Source organism: Propithecus coquereli, unplaced genomic scaffold (genome assembly GCF_000956105.1).
Source record: "Propithecus coquereli isolate 6110/MARCELLA unplaced genomic scaffold, Pcoq_1.0 Scaffold42, whole genome shotgun sequence".
Lineage (NCBI taxonomy): Eukaryota > Metazoa > Chordata > Mammalia > Primates > Indriidae > Propithecus > Propithecus coquereli.
In genome coordinates this window covers 8,775,677-8,798,719 of record NW_012149952.1, presented here as the reverse complement: position 1 = coordinate 8,798,719, position 23,043 = coordinate 8,775,677, and the positions used below count along the sequence as shown (strand labels likewise).

Here is a 23,043-nt window from a genome sequence, read left to right as displayed (position 1 = left end):
GGTAATGGAAAGAGCTAAAAAGAGACACAAAACAATGACAACAAAAAAACAATAAAAAAATGGGCATATTTGCCTTTCCAAATCTCAAGCTATAATAAATAAGACTTTTTATTAGTGCTGGAATAGTTGTCTAGACCAGTGTAACAGAATTTGATAAAAAGATTTAGGAATTCATGGATTTTGACATACTTCAGGGGAGAAATTGCAGATCTGTGGTTAAAGGAGAAACTTTTCAATAAAGATGGTAAAACAATTTGATAGCAGATTACTACCTTATCATACACAAAAAATTTTGCAGATTTATTAAAAATCTCAATGTGAAAAGCAAAACTAAAAAGCCCTTTGAAGATAATATTGGAGAGTGTCTCCATGACCTCAGGGTAGAAAATAACTTCTTAAGCCATAAAAGCATTTGTAAAGGAAAAGTTCATATATTCAACTTCATTGTAGTGAAATAATTTTGTTCATCAAACGATATCATAAGAATAATGACAAGACAAGCCATAAAATGGAAGAAGATATATGCAAAAACATAACACAGTATTATTGAATATCCAGAATACGTAGATAACTATAGCTGGGAAAAAAAGAAAAAATATGGGAAATGCCATTAAGTACTATACAAAAGGAGAAATCTAAATGGGCAATGAACAAAAATGTATTCAGCCTCATTGGTAATCAAAAACGCAAATTAAAATCACATTGAGATACCATTATAACATAAGATTGGCAAGAATAAAAATGTCCGATGCACCGAGCCTTGATACTGTGGGCATGGAGTCTTACCCACTTCTGTGGGAGTGCAAGTTGGTACAAGGAGGTTGGAAAACAGTTTGGTATTATCTAATAAAGTTGAAGAGATGTATAGTCTTATGCCCCAGCAATGACCCTCTCATCTATAGACCTTAGATACTGGGCTGAGACACACAACAAGAATATTCATAGCTTGTAATAGTAAAATCCAGAAAATGTTTATCAATAAGACTGTGGACAATTTGTGGTTTATTCATATTAATAGAATGGAATGCTAAGCAACAGTGAAGATGAATAAGCTCAAGCAACATACAAGGCTAATTCTTATGATATTAACTGAGAAGGGTAAATCACAAAAAATACATAAAGTTTGACTCCATTTATATAAAGGTCATAAACAGGAGAATGTAAAGTATATTAGGTGGTGAATCTACAGCAAGAAAGAGATAATGACCACAGAAGTCAAGAAGTAGAGACCTCTGGGTGAGTGATGGGATGTTACTGGCTGGAAGGAACTGATGGCTTCAGGGCAGTGACCAGTGTCCTATAGTTATACTTGGGCCATGACAACATGGGTGCTTGCTGCGCAATCTTTAATTTGTACATATGGATGAAAACATTGTATGCTATGACTAATTTATAAAATGAACATATCAATCACTATGACATAAAATATACAGTAATTTTTTAAAAGCAGGTAGCAGAATTGTGCTAAAAATATTTTTTGAGTATCTTTTAAGAAAACATGTAGGTTTTGAAATATTAGCATGAAAACAGTCATATTTTTATACTGCAAAATAATTGTCACAGTCCTACCTAATAAAAATTGATATTATGATGTAAAAAAATGCTGTTGTTTTTCCACTGAATTTTGCCCTGCTGTTTTGGCACCCTTGTGAAAAATAATTGACTGTAAATGTGACTTAACTTCTGGACTCTCAATTCTATTGATCTGTATGTCTGTCCTTATGCCAGTATCTTATTGTCTTGATTAATGTTTTCAGATTGAGAGGTAAGTCTTCTTTGTTCTTTTTCATGATTGCCTTAGATATCCTGGTTCTCTTATTTTTTCATATGAATTTTAGGATCAACTCACCGATTTCTGCAAAGAAAGCAAAGATTTTAATAGGGATTACATTGAATCTGTAGATCAATTTGGGGAGTATTGTCATCTTAACAATATTAAGTCTTCTGATTCATGAACAGGGGATGTCTTGCCATTAATTGAGGTCCTTTTTAATTTCTTTGTACAATGTATTTTAGTTTTCAGAGTATAAATTTTGTACTCCTTTTATTAAATTTATTCCTAAGTATTTTATTTTTGGTGATGCTATTATAAATGGAATGAATTCCTTAATTTCATTTTTGATTTGCTAATTACTACTATGTAGAAATACAAATGATTTTTGTATATCGATCATGTATCCTGCAACCTTAATGAACTTGTTTATTAGTTCTAATACATTTTTAGTATATTTCTTAATATTTTCTGTATGCAAGATCATGTTATCTGCAAACTTTATTTCCAATTGGGGTGCTTTTATTTCATTATCTTGTCTAACTGCCCTTCCTAAAACTTCCAGTAGAATGTTGAACAAAAGTGGCTAAAACGAACATCCTTATCTTGTTTCTAATCTCAAGGGGAAAGTATTCACTCCTTCACCATGAAGTATGATGTTAGCTGTGGGTTTTTCCTAGGTATTCTTTATTAGGTTGAGGAAGTCAGTTCTCCCTCTTTTTAACCTATTGATCATCAGGATGAACTTAGGTGGTCCTGCAGCTTTGGAAGTTGTAGACTTCCTTGTTGAAGCCTGATCCACTTTATCCCCATAAGATATTCATGATTTTGGAAAGACTACAAACTTCTCAGTTAGAGCAGGGTTTTCCTTGTTTTTCACCCCTACATATAATGAGCCTCCTTAATGGATGGAAAAATAAGCTCTTTACATCCTTTATCCCCCACGGACCAGACTTCTTAAATTATCAGGCCACAGCTGACATATGCATTTCATCTCCTGTGCCAATTCTGATGTTTTGGTAGTAGCTGCCTGAAACATTGTGTTGAGAAAGAAGCCGAGGCCATGTACAGTCTCAGTGCTGTCATTAATTAGTGATATCTGTTACTGGCCTGGTAGTAGGGATGTGTGCAAATTGATACCATTCCTGCGTTAGGCTGTGCTTGTCCCTCAGTCAGTTCCAGTGGCTTGTTTTCAGTGCTCTCCTTGCTCCTTCAGTAGCATTTAGTCTTATAGCCTCACACTCCTTTATACCACCCTCTCTTTAGATTTCTGTTACAAGGCAGGATTCTGGGTCTCCTATAAACTCTCTGGCCTTCTGTCCTCTGACTTTTTTCTTCAACATATCCCTTTAGCTTTCTTGACTCAGCCTTTGATTTTGTGTACTCCCTGCTTGGAATATTTCACCTTTCTCCCACATCTCCGTGTGCTGAAAATTTTGCCATTCTTCAAGGCCCATCTCAAATCTGCTTCCCTGGTTTCCCCTGTACTTGAGAGACTGTTCTGCCCTGAAACCACCAAGGCATAGGATGTGTGTGTGCCATGCTTAGACTTGTTTTCCTCTGTGTACTTTTCTAACTAAATCCCTGCCCCTGACTAGGAGTGTGAAATTTTTTAAGTCCAGTCAGGGACTTTATATTCTTAGCACCTGACTCCCTGTCTTTATTATGGTTGACGCTCAATAAATGTTTGGTTCTTTTTAACTTTTTTTTTTTTTGAGACAGAGTCTCACTCCGTTGCCCAGGCTAGAGTGCCGTGGTATCAGCCTAGCTCACAGCAACCTCAAACTCCTGGGCCCAAGCCATCCTCCTGCCTCAGCCTCCAGAGTAGCTGGGACTACAGGCATGTGCCACCATGCCCGGCTAATTTTTTCTATATATATTTTTCGTTGTCCGGCTAATTTCTTTCTATTTTTAATACAGACAGGGTCTCGCTTTTGTTCAGACTGGTCTCGAACTCCTGACCTCGAGTGATCCTCCTGCCTCTGTCTCCCAGAGTGCTAGGATTACAGGCGTGAGCCACTGTGCCCAGCCTTTTTAACTCTTTTCTTGCTTTGGAATACTTGAGTATTTTTAAGATTCCATTTTATCTATATAGGCTCATTAGTAATACTCTTTATTTTGTATTTTTCTTCTAGTGGTTATTCTAGTATGTCCAATATAACTATATTTGTCATGCATTGCTGGATAACAACTTACCCCCAAATTTAGTGGCTTAACACCACAAACATTTATAATCTTGCACTTTATGAGAGTTGGGGTTCAGACATGGCTTAGCTCGGTTCTCTGGCTCAAGAGTTCTCCCAAGGCTGCAATCGACATGTTGGCTGGGGCTGCAGTCGTCTCATCTGAAAGCTTGATTGAGGGAAGATACACTTCCAAGTTCACTTATGTGATTATTGGCAGGATTCAGTTTCTTGTAGTTTGTTGGACTGAGGGCCTCAGTTCCTCACTGACTGTTGGCCAGAAGCCCCCGTCAGTTCCTTGCCCCATGGAGCTCTACAAGGGCAGTTTACCACATGGCAGCTGCTTTCATCAGAGTAAGTGGGAGATAACAAGAGAGAAGCCAGAGTCTTTTTTTGTTTTTTTATACCATAATCTTGGAAGTTACATCCCAGTACTTTTGCTTTATTTTATTTGTTAGAAGTGAGTCATTATATCCAGCATACATTCAAAGGGAGGGCATTACACAAGGGCACGAATAACAGAGGGTGTGGACATTGGAATCCATCTCAGAGGCGGCCTACCATAACATCTTTCTAACTTTTAACATTCCACCTTGCTCTTCATTCTTTTTTATAGCTGTAGCATTCCATCTGGTATCATTTTCCTTCTACTGAAAGAACTTTGTTTATTATTTCTTATAGTGATAGTCTTCTTGCAGTGAATTCTCACTTAACAAAAGAAAAAGAAGTGAGTGTAAGGATTGAAAGGGAAGATACAAAACTATCATTATTGTAGTTGATATGATCATCTGCAGAAAAAATGTTATAGACAGAAAAATGATAAAAACCAATAAGAAAATGCAGCAGTTGATAAAAATCAATAGCATTTCCTCGTACCAACAATAACTGGTCCAAAAACAGCCAGCCTTCTGGCAATGAATTCTCTCAGACTACTCCTTTATTTCACCTCATTGTTGAAAGACTTTTTTTTTCTGGGAATAGAATTATTAGGTGTCGGTTTTTTATTTCAGCACTTCAAAGATGTCACATCATTGTTTTTTGGCTTGCATAGATTCTGGTGAGAAGTATACTGTCATTTTTATCTTTGTTCTTTTTCTTTTTGAGACAGGGTCTCACTCTGTCACCCAGCCTAGGGTACAGTGGTGTCATCATAACTCACTGAGACCTCAAACTCATGGGCTCAAGAAATCCTCCTGCCTCAGCCTCCCAAGTAGGTGGGGCTACAGGTGTGTGTCACCATGCCCAGCTAATTTTCCTATTTTTTTTTTTTTTGTAGAGATGGGGTGTCATGCTTTCTCAGGCTAGTCTTGAACTCCTGGCCTCAAGGAATCCTCCTGCCTTGGCCTCTCAAAATGCTAGGATTATAGGCATGAGCCACCGTGCCCAACCTTATCTTTGTTCTTTTGAACAACTTCCTCATTTTTCAGTACTTAGATTGTGATGTTCCATGGTGTGGTTTTTCTCCATTTATTTTTCTGCTTAGGGTCCATTGAAATTTTTAGACTTGTGCATTTATAATTTTCAAAAAATTTGCAAAACTTGGTTCTTATTTATTCAAGTATTCTAGAACTTCATTAGACCCCTTGGTATTTTCCCATAGCTAATTGATGCTCTGTTCTTTTTTCCCCTCTGTCTTTTATCTCTTTGTATTTCACTTTGGATAATTTCTATTGCTATGTCTTCAAGTTCACTCATCTTTTTTTTGTGCAGCGTCTAGTATAGTAGAAACCCCAGCCTATATGTTTTTCATTTCAGATATTTTTCATCTCTAGATGTTTGATTTGGGTCTTTCCTATATCCTCCATGTTTCTACCTAACATGCCCAATCTTTCCTCTGGCTTCCTCATTAAATGGAGTAGATTTATAATGGCTATTTTGGTGCTCTTATATGCTAGGTCTATAATTTGTGTCATCTGAGTTTGTTTCTGTTGATTGATTTTTCTCTTTAAGAGTTGTATCTCTCTGATTCTTTGCATGTCTGATGATTTTTGATTGTATGTGGACATTATCAATTTTATATTGTTGAGTGCTATATTTTGTTGTATTCCTTTAACTATTATTTAACTTTGAACTGGGAAGCAGTTAACTGGAATCAGTTTTATCCTTTTGAGGCTTGATTTTATGCTTTATTATGGTAGCATGAGTATAGCCTTTGCCTAGGACTAATTTTATTTCACTGCTGAGACAATACACTTTTGAGAGCTCTGCTTAATGCCTAATATATTACAATATATTTCCACTTTGCTGGTGGGAACACAAACTATTCCTGTCCCTTCGTGAGCCTTTAGGGATTGGTCTTCCTGCCTTTTTTTTTTTTTTAACAGTTCTTTCCTTGGTCTGGGATAGTTTTCTCCCACACATGTGCAGATCAGTACTCAGCCCAACACATGAGGGAATCCATATGAAGACCTCTGGAGCTTTCTCCTATGCAGCTTTCTTCTCTCTGGTACTTTTCCCCACAAAACTGCTTTGGCCTCCCTATACCCAGATCTGTCTTCTCAAGACAGAGAAATGACTGGCCTCCATTTGAATTCCCCTCCTTGCACTGAAGCATGGAAATCCTCTCCAGACAGTAAGCTAGGGCAGTTTTAGGGGTGCTTCATTTGTTCTCATTGTCTAATGTCTGAAAACCATTTTTTCATAAACTTTATGAAGTTTTCTAGTTGTTTAATCTGATTCCTTTTATTCCATCATGGTTGGAAGCAGAAGTTGTTAATACATATTTGAGATGTCAGACTGAATTTACACTGTTTGACTCTTTGAGTGCTAATTCTTCAGCTTATTAAAATGCAGAGCAGCTTATATATATTTACCCTAAGTTGATAAGGAGAGCACATAAAAAGGACACCTTTTTTCCAACCTAGTAGTTAGTAGAAGTATCTAGAAAACATTTTATTTTCTTAACTATTGGGAAAATGTTAAGCCATTTAGAGCGCTTACTCACTCAAACTAAAAACATCATGGTTAAGGTGATATTTAGTAGCAGAAATAACAGAATTAAAGTGACTTGTCTGAGAGCATTCAGTGAATCCAATCACCCCGGGTCCAAAGTGGTGAGAATTGAAACATATGTTACTAGGATTATAAATGGAAGAGGGCAGAGGGAGGTGGTGAACATCAGTATAGAGCAAAAGTTCTCACATCCACATTTTCTTGCATGTCCCCTATTCCTGGAGCTGCCTTCCCTGTTTTTTTGCATGTCTAGAAACCCAGGTTATATCCCTAAACTCTGAATAATAAATGCTACCCTATTTATCCAGTGCTTATTATGTGACTTGCACTGCGCTAAGTACTCTATATGTTCTCTTTCACTAAATCTTCACATCTACCCTGTGAGGTAGGTGCCATTACTATCACCATTTTATAGATGGGGAAACTCAGATACAGAGAGGTTTAATTATATACTTAAAGGCTATACAGACAGTGATTGGCTAAGCTAGGACCAGAACCCAGGCCTTTTGGATGCTGTACTCTGTACTTTTGCCTTTAGGTCTCCATCTGAGCTGTTAAGAAAGCTAGGGTTTTTCTGTTCTTCCACATCAGTCTCTGCATTGCTTGGCACTGTCCAGAACCCTTTGCACCCCCAGTCCAACCCAAATTATCTATTTTAGGCTACCCCAGCTCAGGAAGAGTCTGGATGTCACTTGAGAAAGGTATCTCTCAATCTCCAAAATTTTCCACATTCTGGTAGAATTCCATATTATAGTTTTGTTGTGTTGCTTCCTTCCACCTCTATGTGGTGGACTTTCTCATCGTCTCCTGTTTAGACCTTGCTCATTGCTGCCTTTAAATCTCATGTTCCTTCAAAGCTCAAGACTTAGCTCTTTCAGGTAGTCTTTCATGATGGACCACATCCTACTGAAATCCTTCTAATGCTTTGAATTATTAGTAATTGCTTTGGATTTGGTTATATGGTCTTTCTGCCCTGCTCACATGGTGCTTTCAATCTCTCTCTAGTTATCCATGACATAGCAGTCCTACATTCATGTTATAACTTAATCAAAATTTCCAATCATAAAATGTCCATTGGAATATGAACAAAACACTGAATTTAACATTGCCCCTCCTTCAAGGCAAACAAACTCTTTATGTTTGTTATTCCTCCGATTATTTAGTATGGGGGTCTGCTAGGTGACAATATTAGAGTGCTGCTCCTATAGAAGAAAAAGAGGCACCTGAGTTGTATAAATAGTTTTCATCAAGGTCATGTACTGTATACTGTAGGCATTCAGTCACTCAGTCCAGATGCGAGGCAATGATTAGAACCCACAGGCCAGTGTCATAGGGCAGAAGGTGCAGTTGATAGCAAAGGGAGGTAACAAATGAACTAACAAGTACAGCCAGCTCCAGATAGTTGTTTCTATGTCACTGTCATCATTGGACATCATATTATCATAACCTAGTACAGTAATATATATTCCTAAAGACTCTGGGACAAAATGTATATAAAGCCCTCATCTAATGCCTGACACATAGTATGTGTGTATGTACATATACTTTATATATACACACACAAGCATATATATGACTGAAAAATCTAAATTTTAATCATTATACTTTATCATTTTATACATTGTAATTTATAAAAGTCAGAGAAGTAACCATGTATGGCATTTTAGACTGATTTCCATGGAAGTATTTAGAATTTAAAAGTTGTTTTAGTTTATTGAGAAGCACCTTCAGTTATCACAATGCAACACTGCTTTCTCTAATGAGGCTAGAAAAATGAGGATCCATTGTATTTAATAAAATAAGAATTTCTTTTGTCTACCTGGTCAGATTAATGAAAATACTTTAAAATAAAGTAATGCAATTGTTACTTTCTTCTTGGTGACATGCTCCCTGCATTAAATGTAAGTGATAGTAAAAGGTAATGAGTTAGAGGAGGAAAATTTTAATTTCTTAGTTTATTGAAATAGTGAAACCCAAGGGATTGGTGATAGAATTTGAACTGAGTGATAAAAAGAAAGAAGAGGTTTTGGTTTTATAGCTAAAATAAAGTTGGCTGCACTTGAGGTGAAATTAAAAAATACACATTCAGTTAGTTTTCTTGGCAACATTCTGCTTCTGCCATGAAACTGTATGTCCTGCCTTTTAGCCTCATATTCTATTCCTTTGGAAACTGTGTCATCTTTTAAAATGAAGTACGTGACTTTCCCAATAATCTTTTACGTTACAAAAATAGTTTTTTTAAAAAAAAATTTGAAAGCCATCGTGACTATATTGTGATGCCATAGCCTCAAAATAAACTTCACAGTGTCACCTGTGATTCCCTCAAAAGCACTCCAGTTTTGGTTTGCTGGGTGCCAGAGGTATATTTGAACAGCCCCACTTTACATGGAGTCCCAAGAACATTAAATAGAGAATCTAGGTCATTGGCGAGTTCTGGGTAAAGCTCCTGGGAAAAGCACTGGCTTTGGAGGGTAAAGGCCTAAGGTCTGGGCCTGGCTTTGTCCCTTACCATTTAGAAATTAGGCTCAGAATTACCTAGTTAGGAAACATAGCAACCTATAAGCCTATAGTAAATAGAAACCATCTTTGGTGGTGACATTTGATAGACCTTAACACTATCTTTTCTCTTTTCCACCCATGTCTTTCTTCGCTTCAGTCCGACCGTCTTGGCCCAGTGTACCCTCCTCCTTCCCCACTGCCACCCGGCTCTTGGGTGGGTGTCTCCCAGGCTGGGAAGAACTGTGTTGGACTTCATGAACAATGTTATCTCCCTGGCATTTGAGATCATAGCCTTTGAGATCAAGCCTTTGCTTCAGTCCTCCCCTTTGCGCCCAGAGGCGTACATTTGAGAGATGGTCAGTAGAGCCTCAGACCCCTAACTTGGCATGTAGAAGTCCCGTGAGCCATCTGGGCTACTCACTCCATGTAGAGTAATTACACACTGCTCCCTCTCCTTTCCTTCCCATTACCTCTATAGGAAGTTTTTTTTAGTTTACTAAGCACTGACACATGACAAATGCTAAGATGGAATAAAAATCTTAACAGAATAGTACCATTTGTCAAGTGGTTATTATTAATGTAAGTTAGGCATGAGAACCATTTCAAGTGCTGCTGGAGTTGCAAAACGTCTTTAGAGAGGTTGAAGGATGTGCCCAAGGTCAGGTGCTAGCAAATGGCAAAGCTTGGCTCTGAGCCCAGATCCTCATTCTACCACATCTCACTGCTTCTTTATGCTCTGATGTGTCTACTGTGTACGTCAGTGCTTCTCGAATGCAATGTGTATGTAGTCAGCCCTCCATATCCACAGGTTCCACATCCATCGATTCAACCAATCATGGATCTAAAATATTCATTTAATAAAAGCATTGAAACATAGCAATATAACAATTAAAATAATACAAATTTAAAAAACAATGCACTCTAACCACTTACATAGTATTTGCATTGTATTAGGTACTATGGGTAATCTAGAGGTGATTGAAAGTATATGGAAGGTGTATGTAAGTTATATGCAAACACGATGCCATTTTATATCAGGGACTTGAGCATATGTGGAGTTTGGCATCAAAGGGGGTCCTGGAATCAACACCCTGTGGATACTGAGGGACAACTGTATATACATCACCTGGGAATCTTGTAAAATGCCAGCCTGGGATTCTATGGTTCTATCAAAGTCCCAGGTGTTGCTGATGCTGCTGCCCCACGGACCACACTTTGAGTAGCAGGAACTACAAAGGGAGTCAAGAATCTTGTAACTTGATTGAGCATTTTTAACAGAAGTATTGTTGAGTGATATTACAGGATAAAATGTTCTTTTGTTTTTACAGATCATATTGAATATGAATCAAAGTTCTAATTGGTATTTTGTTCTTTCAATTAACAAGTTTTGGTAAAAATTTGGATGAGAAAATGTACTAGGTGATAACACCTTTACCCCACTTGCTGAATTCAGCCTGACATTGCTGACACTCTAAGCAGGAGTCTTTGCATATGCTTCAAGAAGATTTACACTCTTCCTCAAGATTATATACAAAGTCATTCAAGTATCTGTCTGTGTGTGTTTTCCAAGGAAAGAATCCGGAATTGTTCATCACATTCTTGGACTTGTGAACCAAAGTAGGTTAAGAACCACTGCTGCAGCAGAAACATGCACTCCTTCAAACGGTTCTGAAACTTCCCTATCACCAAAGCCTTAATCAAGAAGAATACATAGTAATATATTCAACTTATTTGTATCAGGTGCTGTGAGTTCCCAGGCTGCTCACTACATAATTGTAGCCCTTTGAAAATGCCAGTTCATTGCTATAATTAGGTAAAAATAAATGCACTAGGCCCTTTAGATAAGTTTCCTGATGGCTGTGGCCACAGCCTAGGCAGAAGTACTCCCCAATTTCCCTGGATTGAAAAGCCAGTGACCTTCAGCTTCCCTGCTCCACCCTTGTAATTGGCGTTAGGGCTGTACATGTAACAGCCTCAGCCAGCAGCATAGTGGAAGTGAGGCTCATCAGTACTTATTCAGGTCCCTGCATTTCCAATATCTGCAACTGCAAAATGAGCTAGATCAATATTTGATTATTAGTCACCTGGAGGTAATTCCAGAGTTAAAAAAAAGTAATACATACATATGAGCTCAAGATTCTCTAAGCACACCAAGCCGTTCTGATGGTTCAACAGGGAAATAGCACGGATCCTAATTATCGCCATGGAAGTCTACATTTCAAAACAATACCCACCCATCTTTACATTTCCATAGTTTTCATACACCTGAGCACTTGGGAGCTATGGCCCTGGAGTCAGACTGCATGGATTCAAATTTCAGTTCTTCCTCTTGATAGCTGTGTGGCCTTGGCACCTTACTTGCCCTCGCTAAGTGTCAGTTTCTTCTTCCTGCAACATGAGAATAATGATGGTAATAATGATAGTGATAGATAGTACTGCCTTCGTTGGGTACTCTTGAGGATTACATGAACCAAGCTATGTAAGGCACACAGCCCAATGATTGGCACATAGTAAGTACTGACTAAATGCTAACTGTTGTTATTACTTTCTAGGCCAAAAACGGTATGTTCTCTTTAACAACAGGAGGATTGGGTACAAGAACCTGAACTCTTTAAGTTAATGGAGGAGAAATTAAAAACCTTTGTGTTATCTATCAGAGTCCTTCTTTCCGCCCATCACCTATTGCTTACACATTATACACCCTTCTAATGTCTTAGTTTCTCTACCCTCCCAGCTTTGATGGTCTACTTTTCTGCTCCACTCTACTCCACTAATGTATCCACTAGCAAAATCACATATTTGACCTTATGGTTTTGTATGTGGTTCTACTCCTAAGACCTCAACCTTTGGCCACTTTCATTTCTGACTACATCAATCTCTTCCTTTCTCCCCTTCTGAATCTGCTCTTCTTGATACTCTCAGGACTCATTGGTCTTTATACCCTTTCCTTTGACCCAACATAGAGGCCCCTCCCCACTTTGAACCACTCTCCCCCATCCCCTCGCCATGGATACATGCTCTCCTGTATCCTGGCCCCCATTATCAGGTATTTCAACAGATGGCTCATTACCGTAAAATCCCTCAACACCTTAATCTTATCTCATTCTTCATCCAATCCCCAGCATGATCTCTCTGCTCTTGAAGTACCAGGTGTTAGTGGAAAAAGTCACAAAATGATGCTAGTTTGGGTACATTACTTAGCAGTGCCTTCTGACCTTAGCTGGGCCTTCCCTACTGCTTGAGTGCTCTTTTATTTCTCTTACCATCTCCTCAAAGAGGCAGGATGGCACAGTAGTTAATAGCCTGAACACTGGCATCTGATGAGCCTTGGGCTTAAATCCTGGGTCTGCCATCTGCGTAGGTGGGAAAATTGATATAAACTTATTATGCTTCAGTTTTCCTCACCTGTAAATAGGGAATGATGTTAATACTCACCTTAGAGGGTTACTTGTGAATAATGAATTAGATCACGGGATCATGCATGGAAAGCACTTACAGCACAGTGAGTGGCACACAAAGTATCTGTAAATTATATACACACACACACACACATTTGTACACTTAACAGCTTTATTGAGGTATGAATTACACACTATAAAATCTACCAATTGTAATTGTACAATTTAATGGTTTTAGAAAATTTATAGAGGTGTGCAACAATCATCACAATCCAATTTTAGAACATTCTTTTTACCTCGCAAAATTCCATTGTGCCTGTTTGCAGTCAATTTCCATTTCAACCCCTGGCTTCAGGCAACCACCGAGTGAACCACTGTCTATAATTTTGCCTTTTCTGGGCATTTCAGATAAATGGAGTCATACGACATGTGGTCTTTTGAAGCTGACATGTTTGACACAGTATAATGTTTTTGAGGTTTACGCATATTGTATCATGTATTGGTACTTCATTCCTTTTTATGGCCAAATAATATTCCATTATATGAATATACCACATTTGGTTTATCCATTTATCAGTTTATGAACATTTGAGTTGTTTTCAGTTTTGCAGTTATGAGTAATGCTGCAACGAATATTTTTGTCCAACTCTTTGTGAGAAAGTATATTTTCATTTTACTTAGATCTATACCTAGAAGTAGAATTGCTGGGTTATATGGTAGGTGTATTTCTAACTTTTAAGAAACAGCCAACCACATGTACCCACCATCAAACTGGTATTAACTGATCAACACATAAATGCACATATAAGAATAACATCTATTGGACGTTGGGCAGGTGGGAGGGGGGAGGGGGAGGAGGGAGGAGGTGACTGGTATTTGCATACACAAAGAGTGCAATGCGCACCACCCAAAGGATGGACATATTCGAAACTTGGACTTAGGGGGGGAGGGGGGGCAAGGGCAACATACGTAACCTAAACATCTGTACCCTCATAATATGCTGAAATAAAAAAAAAAAAAGAAACAGCCAAATTATTTTCCAAAGTGGTGGTACCATCTTACTTTCTCAATAGCAATACATGAGATTTCAGTTTCACCACATCCTGGCAAATACTTGTTATTGTCCATCTTTTATTATTGTCACTCTAGTGGATATACAGTGGTCTCTCATTTGAGTTTTAATTTTAATGCAATTTCCCTAATTTTCAATGACAGTTGACATCATATTCTTATTGGACACTCATATACCTTCTTTGAGGAAATGCCTATTCAGATACTTCGCTTATATTTAATTGTTTTGTGTTCTCATTATTGAGTTTTAAGAGCTCTTTTATATAGTCTGGATACAAGTCCTTTATCAGTTCTTCCAGTAAAGAATTCCCTGAGACGTCATTTATCTGGGAATGTGCTTATTTTGCTTTCATTTTTGAAGGATAACTTTACTGGATGTAAAGTTTTTGGTTGACATTTTTTGTTTTTCGGCATTTTGAATGTTATTCCACTGCCTACAGCCTCCATTGCTGCAGACAAAAATTCGTTGTTGATTATATTGATGCTTTACCGTATGTGAGTTTTTTTCCTCTTGCTTCCTTGTAGATTTTTTTCTCTCTTCTTCTTCATCTTTGTCTTCATCTTTATCTTCTCCTTACCTCCCCTAAGTCTCTCTCTTTGGGCTTTCATAGTTTGACCATGATGTTTCTAGTTGTGGAATTCTTTTTTTTTTTTTTTTTTTTTTGACAGAGTCTCACTGTGTTGCCGGGCTAGAGTGCCATGGCGTCAGCCTAGCTCACAGCAACCTCAAACTCCTGGGCTCAAGCAATCCTTCTGCCTCAGCCTCCCGAGTAGCTAGGACTACAGGCATGCACCACCATGCCCAGCTAATTTTTTCTATATTGTTTTAGTTGTCCGATTAATTTCTTTCTATTTTTAGTAGAGACGGGATCTCTCTCTTGCTCAGGCTGGTCTCGAACTCCTGAGCTCAAACAATCGGCCCGCCTCGGCCTCCCAGAGTGCTAGGATTACATGTGGTAAATTTTTAATTTCTCTTATTCTGATTTTCCACTTCAGAATTCCCATGTAGTCCTTTTAAAAAATAATTCTTTCTTTTTATTGAAGTTTTTTTTATTCATTACTATTTTGTTGTCATTCCTAACTCTTTAAACATGGTTTCCTTTAGTTCTGTGATAACTATATTTATAATAGGTCATTTGAAGTTTCATCTACCAAGCCCAACATATGGGGACATTCAGAAACTCTTTCTATTGAATTCTTTGTTTTTCTTATGTCTCACTTTTCTGTTTCTATTTCTGTCTTGTGGTTTTTTGTTCAAAACTCACATTTTACGTGATATATTGTAGCAATTATGGAGTCTGATGTTTTCTCCCTGAAAATTGTTGTTCTTGCTGTTTTTTGTTTGTTTTATTCTTTATTAACTTGCCTGAGCTAAATATGTGAATTATGTCTCCTATATGATGTGTAGCCCCTGATGTCTCTGCTAAGTTTTTAAAAAGTTTTTAATTTTTAATTATTATGGGTACATGATAGTTGTATATCTTTATAGGGTACATATGATGTTTTGATACAGACATACAATGTGCAATAATCAAATCAGGGTAATTGGGGTACCCATCACCTCAGGTATTTATCATTGCTTTGTGTTAGGAACATTCCAATTCCACTCTTTCAGTTATTTTAAAGTATACCCAAACTTGTTGTTGATTACAGTCACTTTGTTGTGCTATCAAACATTGTTCATTCTGTCAAACTATACTTTTGCACCCATTAACCATCCCCGCTTTACCCCCCTCATTACCCTTCCAAGCCTCTAGTAACCATCATTCTACTCCCTGTCTCTGTGAAATTGTTTATAATATTTAGCTTCCACATAGGAGGGAGAAGGTGCAAGATTTGTCTTTCTGTTCTTGGGTTATTTCATTTAACATAATGTTCTCCAGTTCCATCCATATTGTTGCAAATGGCAGGATTCCATTCTTTTTTGTTGTGTCTTAGGATCCACACACAACTTTGGGGTCTCAGGGGTAGAGTCACAGGCCTGGAGTGGCATTGGAGCTACCAGGGAGAGCCTTAGACTTAGGCACAGTGAGAGCTTCAGAGATGATTCGGGGGATTTCAGTTTCAGAGCTGCCCACATAGGGGTGAGGGCTGTTTTACCAGTGTGGGGACAGCTGATGCCCAGCCACACAGGCAGGGGTTTGTCTCTGCAGCCCAGGTGGGCTGGAGCTGCTGGTTGGCCTAGGTTCTGCTCCCACACCTAGGAACCACCGAGGCGGTTGTCCCAGGCTTCCCAAGTGGTGCCTGTGGCATCTGGGACTCCTCTGTTCAGCTCCCATGCTCGGAAGGAGGCATGCTTGGTCACCAATCACAGAGCATGACACAGAGGAGCATCTGCTCCCTCCCCAGCACAGCAGGGGTGATGCAAAGGCTACTGCTGGAAGGCTGGGTCCTGAGCAGACCTGGCTCCATGTGCCAGAGAGATTAGGATGGTGTTGGTTGCAGAAACCTGGGATTGGCAGGCACATGATCTCTGCTGCTCCTGCTATCCAGTGGAATGTCTCTGCACAGATTCTGTACAGCTCCTTGATTATCGCAGAGGTCTGCAGTGGAAGATGGGGATCCCACACAGACTGTGCTGCCTATAAGTTTTGGTTCTCTCCTAAAAAGCAGTGTCCCCTCAAGTTGCTTCTATCCTGCTGTCTTTACCTCTTCCCAGCAGTGTGGATTATATTGGGACCTCCAGCTTCATCTCTGAGATGGTGGGTGATGCTTGTGAGTAAGAATCGGCCATGCCCCATTTGATTGAGTTGGTAGATTCTGTAATGAGCTATAGAGTTGCTCCCCCTGTCAGTGGTTGATGCTTGCAGAAAAGAGCCAACTGCAGAGATGTATTTTTGTGCCTGTAGTAAGCTGTAGTCCCTCAGGAGGAGCACTTGAATGCTCCAAGCTTTGGGAGGGGCCCTGTAGCTCCCATGGGGTTTCTTGTTCTCCACCACAGCAGAGGTGGGTGGAGGAGCATGGCTGGATGTGGTTAGGTTGGGTGAGCCTCGAAGGCTTTGCAAAGCCTCAGCAGGGCTCAAAGGTAGTGTTCCTGGCAGCTAGGGGGAGCCACTGGGAGGAGGGTCAAGGCAGGCTCTCCAAACTTTGATGACTGCTTATGAGGAAGGGGTCGTAATTCCCCTACTGGCTGTCAGGAGTGAGCTCTGCCCCTCTTGCGTTACCCCTGCCCTCTGGTGTCTGGTTGCAAATGAGCACCTGAACATGCCGTACTCAGTTGCTACGGCGCCACGGGCTGGGATCATCCCTGCCAGGGGATCCTTCCTAGTTCAACAGCGTGGTGTCCCTGTGGGTAGGATGGGCACTTGCCCAGATCGCTGTGTCTCAGACTCCCACATTATTCTCCCGTCATTTTCGCCCACGTGGGCTTCCTTACTTCCTGAGTCCAATTCCCAAATTTCTCCCCCGTGTGCCCTAGCAACCCACTCGAGTCCTGGTGGCACAGGATCCAGCCTGCATGTCTGACCCACTGGCTGCATCTCCAGAAAATGCCAGAGGGCAGGGAGCTCCCAGATCAGGCACCCTGGGCCTACCACTACAGGTTCTCAAGGGGAAAGGTGTGGGCCCCACTCTCTGTGGAAACCTCAGATTGGAGGATCCTCCAGCTGGGGAGAGGTGGCTGCTTCCCAAATTCTCAGCTCAAACTACTCTCCTAGTTGCAGTGTGCGGGGGAGGATAAGAGTCTGAATGGCAGAAAGCTGGCTCTATGGCCTCTTAGGTCATTCTTTTTGGAGGGGAACCCTACATGGAATGTCCAAGCTCTGGGATCACACAAGTGGTTGTCATAGTGCTTGGGCTCGTGGGGGTGGAAAAGCTTCCAGGTAACTTGGTAGCCCACTTATCCCCATAGAAGTGTAGGAAGGAGAAAGGGATCCCCCATTTCCCCTTGACTGGACTTCTGAGCCTCTCTGATCCTTGCCGATATCTTATTTCCTTTTTCCTCTTCCTTTTCTGCTTTGCAATTTTCCTCCATGAGATCCTGGGCAGGCTCTGGTACTTCTTCCTCTGACCTACACCTGAGCTGAGGCCTTTCTACCCTTTCCTTTATCTGAAACCCTTCCTTACCTCTGGTCTGGTAAGCAAGTGTCTAGTCAGCCATCTTGCTCTGTTGATCAGGTTATTGAATTTTATCGAGTGCTTTTTCAGCATCAGTCGAAATGATTATATGGTTTTTGTCCTTCCTTCTGTTGATATATCACATTGATTGATTTGTATATGTTGAACCATCCTTGCATCCCTAGGATAAATCCCACTTGATCACGATGAATAATCTTTTAAATGTGTTGTTGAACTTGGTTTGCTAGTATTTTGTTGAGAGTTTTTGCATCTATGTTCACCAGAGATACTGGCCTGCAGTTTTCCTTTTTTGTTGTGCCTTTGTCTGGTTTTGGTATCAGGGTCATACAGGCCTAGTAGAATGAGTTTTGGAGTATGCCCTCCTCCTCAATTTTTTGTAATAGTTTAAGTAGGATTGGTATTGGTTCTTCTTTAAATGCTTGGTAGAATTCAGCAGTGAAGCCATCGCGTCCTTGGCTTTTCTTTATTAGGAGACTTTTATTACTGCGTCCGTCTCATTACTTGTTATTGGTTCATTCGGATTTTGGATTTCTTCCTGGTCGTGTCTTGGTAAGTTGTATGTGTCTAGGAATCTATCCATTTCTTCTAGATTTTCCAATTTATTGGCATATAGTTGCTCATAGTAGTCTCTAATGACCATTTGGATTTCTGCAGTGTCAGTTGTAATATCTCCTTTTTCATCTTTGATTTTATTTATTTATATATTTTTTTTCTCAGTTTGGCTAAAGGTGTGTCAATTTTGTTTATGTTTTCAAAAAACTAACTTTTTTTTTCATTGCTCCTTTGTATTTTTTGTTTTAATTTCATTTATTTCTGCTCTGATCTTTATTATTTCTTTTCTTTTACTAATTATGGTATTGGTTTGCTCTTGTTTTTCTAGTTCTTTAAGATGAATTATTAGGTTATTTATTTGAAGCTTTTCTACTTTGCTGATGTAGGCATTTATTGCTATAAACTTTCCTCTTATAACTGATTTTGCTATATCCCACAGGTTTGGTGTGTTGTGTTTTCATTTTTGTTTATTTCAAGAAATCTTTTAATTTCCTTCTTAATGTCTTCATTGACCCACTGGTCATTCAGGAACATATTGTTTAATTTCCATGTGTTTGTATATTTCCAGGGTTCCTCTTGTTATGGATTTCTAGCTTTATTCCATTGTGGTCAAAGAAAATATTTGGTATGATTTCAATATTTTTTGACATTTTTAAGACTTGTTTTGTGGCCTATCATATGGTTTATCCTTGAGAATAATCCATGAGCTGAGGAGAAGAATGCATTCTTCAGCTTTTGGATGAAATGTTCTTTAAATATCTATTAGATCCATTTGGTCTATAGTGCAGATTAAGTCCAATGTTTCCTTGTTGATTTTCTGTCTGGATGATCATCCAAAGCTGAAAGTGGATTGTCGAGATCTCCAACAATTATTGTAGTGGGGTTTATCTCTCTCTTTAGCTCTGATAATATTTGCTTTATATATCTGGGTGCTTCAGTGTTGGGTGTGTGTATATATATATATATATATATATATATATTTATGTACATATTTAGAATTGTATCTTCTTGCTGAATTGACGCCTTTATCATTGTCTCTTTTTCCAGTTTTTGTCTTGAAATCTATTTTGTCTCATACAAGTGCAGTTACTCCTGCTCTTTTTTGGTTTCCATTTCCATGGGATATTTTTTTCCAACCCTTTATTTTCAGTCTATATGTATCTTTAAAGGTGAAGTGTGTTTCTTGCAGACAACATATAGTTGGCTATTTTTTTTTTTTTGTCCATTCAGCTACTTTATGTCTTTTGATTGGAGAGTTTAGTCTGTTCACATTCAATGTTATTATTGATAGGGAGGCACTTAGTATTGCCGTGTTATTATTTGATTTCTAGTTGTTTTGTGGTCTTCTCTTTCTTTCATACTTCCTTTCTGTCTTCCTTTGTTAAAAGTGATTTTCTCTGGTAGCGTGTTTTAACTTCTTGCTTTTTATTTTTTATGTATCTGTTGTAGGTTTTTTGATTTGATGTTACCATGAGACTTGCAAAACACATTTTGTAACCAATTATTTTAAAAATATGACAACTCTGCTTATAAACAAACAAGCAAAAATAAATCTTAATAGAAATTCTACCCTTTAACTCCATCCCCTCCCCACCCCACTTTTTAACTTTTTTGTTGTTTCCATCCATATCTTTTTATAGTATCTCTCTTTGAAAAAGTTGTTGTATTAAATAGTTATTTTGATAGGTTTTCCTTTTAGTTTTACCACTCAAGATATAACTGGTTCATGCACTACAATTACAACAATAGAGTATTTTGTATTTGTGTACTTACTGTTACGAGTGAGTTTTATACCTTCAGATGATTTCTTATTGTACATTTACATCCTTTTCTTTCATATTGAAGAACTCTTTTTAGCATTTCTTGTAGAACAGGCCTGGTGTTGATGAAATCCCTCAGCTTTTCTTTGTCTGGGAAAGTCTTTATTTCTCCTTCATGTTTGAAGAATATTTTTACAGGATACAATACTCTAGGGTTAAGGTATTTACCCCTCAGCACTTTGAATACGTGCTGAATATATGTGAATATTCACATTTACAGGCCACTTTCTCCTGGCCTGTGAAATTTTCACTGAGAAATCTGCTGCCAGATGTATTGAAGCTCTTTTATATGTTATTTTCTCTTGCTTCCATTAGGACCTTTTCTTTATCCATGACCTTTGGTAGCTTGATTATTAAATGCCTTGAGGTATTCTTGTTTGGGTTAAATCTGCTTGGTGTTCTATGACCTTTTTGTACCTGAATATTGATATCTTTCTCTAGGTTTGGAAAATTCCCTGTTATTATGTCTTCGAATAACCTTTCTATCCTAATCTCTTTCTCTACCTTTTTAAGGCCAATAACTCTTAGATTTGCCCTTTTGAGGGAGATCTTGTAGGCATGCTTCTTTCTTTTTTTTTCTTTTTCTTTTTCTCTTCTGTGCATTTTCAAATAGTTTGCCTTCAGTCTCAATAATTCTTTCTTCTGTTTGCTCACTTCTGCTGTTGAGAGACTCTGATGCATTTCTCAGTTTTTCAGTTGAATTCCTAAGCTCCAGAATTTCTGCTTGATTTTTTAAATTATTTCAATCTCTTCGTTGAATTTCTCTGATAGGCTTCTGAATTCCTTCTCTGTGTTGTCTTGATGTTCACTGAGCTTCTTCAAGACAGCTATTTTGAATTCTTTGTCTGAAATGTCACGCATCTGCATTGCTCCAGGATTGGTCACTGGTTCGTTATTTAGTTCATTTGGTGAGGTCATGTCTTCCTGGGTGTTCTTGATGCTGTCGATGTTCGTTGATGTCTGGGCATTGAAGAGTTAGGTATTTATTTTAGTCTTCACCGTCTGGGCTTGAGAAGGCTTTCCAAGCATTCAAAGGGAGTTGAGTGTTATGATCTAAGTCTTTGGTCACTGCAGCCACATCAGCACTTATGGTGTCCCAAGCCCAGTAATGCTGTGACTGTTGCAGGCTTCTGGCGGTACCACCTCGGTGGACTTGGGTAACATATGGGAGAATTCCCTCTTCCCTCACTCTGTTCTGGGCTGCTAGAGTTGGAGGAGGAGTGACCTGGGCACTCCCTCATGGCCAGCAGCTCCAGGTCACACCTGAGTCCAGGCCAATCTCACCCAAAGCCTGCGGTGACTGTTGCCTGGCTACCTCTGATGTTTATTCAAAGCCCAAGGGCTCTTTAGTTAGCAGGTGGTGAGTCCTGCCAGGACTGAATTCTTCCCTTCAGGGCAGCATGTTTCCTTCTGTCATAGGGTGTGTCCAGAAATGCCTTCCAGGAACTAAGGCCTGGACTCAGGGCCTCAGGAGTCTGCTTGGCACTTTATTTTACTGTGGCTAAGCTGGTGCCCAAGTTGCAAAACAAAAAACCCTCTGAATTTTTTCGTTTCCTTTCCCCAAGTGGAAGAAGACTCCCTGAGCCATACTGCCTGTAGTTGATGGGGGTGGGGAGTGACACGGGCAATGGCTTGGCTGCCACTGCTGATGTCTTCCTTGGTTATTTGCACCCCAAGTCCACTGGCTCTGAGCCAGCACAGCTGCAGGAATTGCCCAAGGCCTGCAGCCTTTGTGACCCAACTGCCTTAACAAATTTAGTCCAGGCTCCAGGCTGCTCTTTGTCTGCTGGTGGTGGGGCTAGTGGCAACTCGAATTTTGGGGCGGAGGATTTCCCTCTGGCCGGATTGGCCTCAATGCTCCCTCCATGGCCGCCGCAGAATTCTGCTCCGTCCAGTGTTCCCGTTTGTCAGGGCGGCCCTGAATTTCAATGCAAAGTCCCACAGTCACTTCGTTCTCCCTTCCCTGAGCACACAGATTTTCTCTCCATTAGGTGTGCTGGCAGATCGCTGCCAGGGGTTGAGGGAGGAGTGGCGTAGGCAATGCAAGACAGTCTTTTCTGCCCTTTTCAGTGCCTCTTTCCTTGATATAATGTTACAACCAGGTAGTATGATCGATCGCTTGCCTGATTTTTGGTCTTCTGAAGGTGCTTGCTTACGTGGATAATTGTTGAATTTGGTGTTGATGTGGAGAGACGATTGCTAGAGGTTTCTATTCAGCCGTCGTCCTCTCCCCTACCCAGTTTTTAAATTCTTGTTTTAATGTTTAAGCCTGGCTTTTTATGTTTCTTTTTTTTTTTTTCTTCAATCTGTAGCTTAATGTACAGAGGCTCTGATCAAACATCTCATGCCAGTAAGGCTACTATCCTCTGTTGGTGGGTCTGTGTTTGGGTAGAGTGGCTCATTCAAAGTTTAGGCTGTTCTCAAGTCTGCCCTGGCCATTACTTTCTATGGGGACACCTTGCATCATATCTATTCTCACTAAGTTTTAGTTGTTATAATCATTATAATTGCATAACCTTTTCTCTCAGAAATTATATCAAAAGCTTTTTTGCTCTCTATTAGCTCAAGACCTCTTTTGTAGATTTTTCAATCTTAGCAGGTGACCTTCCTTCTCACTTTCTGAAAATATATTGGCCACTCAGTGCAGAGACCTTTGACTTCTCACTTTATATATTGTTATTTTATTTTTGATACAATTCAAATAATGTAAAATTCACCAT

The 23,043-nt window shown here is 39.3% G+C and overlaps 1 protein-coding gene across 2 annotated transcripts in view; it reads left to right on the top strand.

Moving 5' to 3' along the window:
- Positions 1 to 23,043, top strand: part of HS6ST2 (heparan sulfate 6-O-sulfotransferase 2) — a 282,979-nt gene that overhangs the window by 40,730 nt on the left and 219,206 nt on the right. The window lies entirely within an intron of this gene.